Genomic DNA, 2,631 nt, shown 5'->3' with positions numbered 1-2,631 from the left:
AATCCCAAAATTCCTTCAGTAAAAACCTTTGACCCTCATATGTCAACAAAATGGAACAAGAATTTGGAATCTGACTTTGTCCAATGTTCTGATTTCTATTCTGGGAAAGTATGCAAATGAGTGCATGTTTAACAAGAAAATGCCTCATTTGCATATTTATACATCCTATCATAGAATAGGATATACAGTATTGCCACATAATACAAGGAATTTACCTTGGTGGATGGAGTATACACAGACATAATAAACATATTAATAGGAAAATAAACAACAAACACAAAAACACATATGAATAATTCAACATTAAGAAAAATGGCTGTACGGTTTAGTGAAGGATGTACAAAAATGTTAAGGGATGTGCAAAAGGTCTATAACATCGACAAGGGATTGTTATTAAAGATGCATAAACATAAGTACTTATTTTGATTTAAAAAATATTTTAAAAAATATGTAGGAACTTGCAGATGCTGTTGAATTTGGATAGTTTTCATCAACTGATTTGGATAAGTTGTATCTCAGCTTAGTGGCACCATCTAGTTGTTAGTCATCAGTCATGCATGTGCAGCGACACCTGCTTACATGTGCAGAGAGCGGAAGAAATAAACAGAAGAAACACATAGAGATTAAATGTATGTGTTTTTATTATAAGAAATGACTCAAAATGACCTCACTCAGTTTTTTTTTTCTCTTTTAATGGAGCTCAGAATAAATCAGTTCCCAGTCTGTACAGGCTGCTAAACAGCAGGCAGAGATAATGCAAAGCAATAGACTCAATTTATTGGTAATATAGGAGAGATTTTGGTATGTATCTTTCAAATTCCCTTATGGCTGTAACGCTACTACAATATGGGAAGATGGAATAATCAAGTGAAATATGTCTGTTTTTTGGTATATGTGCTGGATGAAAACAACAAACAAGCTATTCCATTATGCAAGGAAAAAAAAAAGAAAAGAAGAGAAATGGTTCAAACAGTAAAAGCAGACTGCAAAACCTCTTGGTACAAGAAAAAGCTAAAAGACAGCTGAATGGTGATAATCAACATGCTTCTCCAGCAGTGTCGGCAGTACTCTGGCTATAGAGAATGGACTGGATAGCTCCAACACAAAAACAAAGTTATAAGCTAGGGCTGCTGGTACTGAGATTAGTAAAGTGACTCGTATGAGTACATATTGTCGATTTTTGGGGAGTTTTCACTGAGAGCAATCCGCTGTTTTCTTTCAGGAAGACACACTGTTGATTCTTGAAAGCTGCCCTGTGCAACCACAGTGTTATCTGCTGTTCACTGAACATGATCAAAACATCCTAGAGCTGTGTGTGTGTGTGTGTGTGTGCGTGTGCGTGTGCGTGTGCGGCTCAGTGGTAGAGCGGTTGCCTGCCAATCGAAAGGTTGGGAGGTCTAATATCGAAGTGTCCTTGGGCAAGACACTGAACCCCGAGTTGCCCATCGGAGTGCAAATGTGTGTGAATGTTTATCTGATGAGCAGATGAAAATGATAAATGAAACTTATTAATGGTACTACATTACAACATCAAAACCACACAAGCTTTTAGGTATCAATATAAATGGTAAAATCTCAAGCATTTCAGAGCAAAGGGAGGTCACTTAATGCCATGAAATGAATAAGCGTCAGCATGCCATTTTTTTAGATTTGAGGAGAAAATGTAACATGAGAGAAAACATTTAACTGAAGAAAAAAAAAGACAAGATCAAAAAAAAAAAAAGGAGAGAGAAGAGAAACACAATGCACATGATGGCCATATGATAAAGCCACACATCAGTCAGCAATTCCTGACCTTGAGAAACCGTGTGTGTGTGTGTGTGTGTGTGTGTGTGTGTGTGTGTGTGTGTGTGCGTGTGTGTGCGCGGGTGTGTGTGTGAAAAGTGAAGGGGATTGGGGGCTGGAAAGATGATGGAGTGCAAGTCAGGTGACATCGGGGGGAGGGGGGTCATGGGTGTCAACATAGGTGTGTTTGGTGTAACATATGTGGTTATGTAACCTATGGGGTCTCAACTCCCATTTATTTAGGAACAAACATCACATCCTATGAGGTAAACCAAATTAAATTTTAAGATTAAAACACCAGTTTTGGTCTAAAGTTCGTTTGAGGGTTGGGGTTTGCCATGTGGTCATGGTTAAGGTTAGGGTATATCCTCAGTGCCTGTGTGTTGGTGTGTGTGGAAGGGGGATTGTCACAAATGACAACAAATGATTGTTACCAGGGATAACCTTCTAAAAACACTTAAATCACTTGAACACAGCACTTGCTTGGCTGTAGAATTTGGAAATATACCAGTCACAGCATGACAAAATGGAGGATGCAATAGGCCCCAAGTGTTCCCTGTGGAGCCACACCGACGCTCCCAAATGGTCCGTTAAAAAAAAAGCGTGTTAATGCACATATGACACACATTCAACGTATGAGCCAACTCTTTCTACCACACACCGCCTGGAGATGGCGCTCCATATCCTTGTATGATGGCGATGCTGAGCGTGCGCGCGCACGTGCGTGATTGAGGGCGAGAGCTAGACAGAGAGCTGCTGTCTGCCTCCTCTCCGGTGGTGTTTCCTCCCCGTCGCTGCAGTGCCTTGCTGCTCTCCCCTCTCTGTCTCTCTCTCTCTCTCTCTCTC

The sequence above is a fragment of the Etheostoma spectabile genome, chromosome 22, assembly GCF_008692095.1.
Source record: "Etheostoma spectabile isolate EspeVRDwgs_2016 chromosome 22, UIUC_Espe_1.0, whole genome shotgun sequence".
NCBI classification, from domain to species: domain Eukaryota; kingdom Metazoa; phylum Chordata; class Actinopteri; order Perciformes; family Percidae; genus Etheostoma; species Etheostoma spectabile.
The sequence above is the reverse complement of the archived record's forward strand: the minus strand, read 5'-3'. Positions refer to the sequence as shown.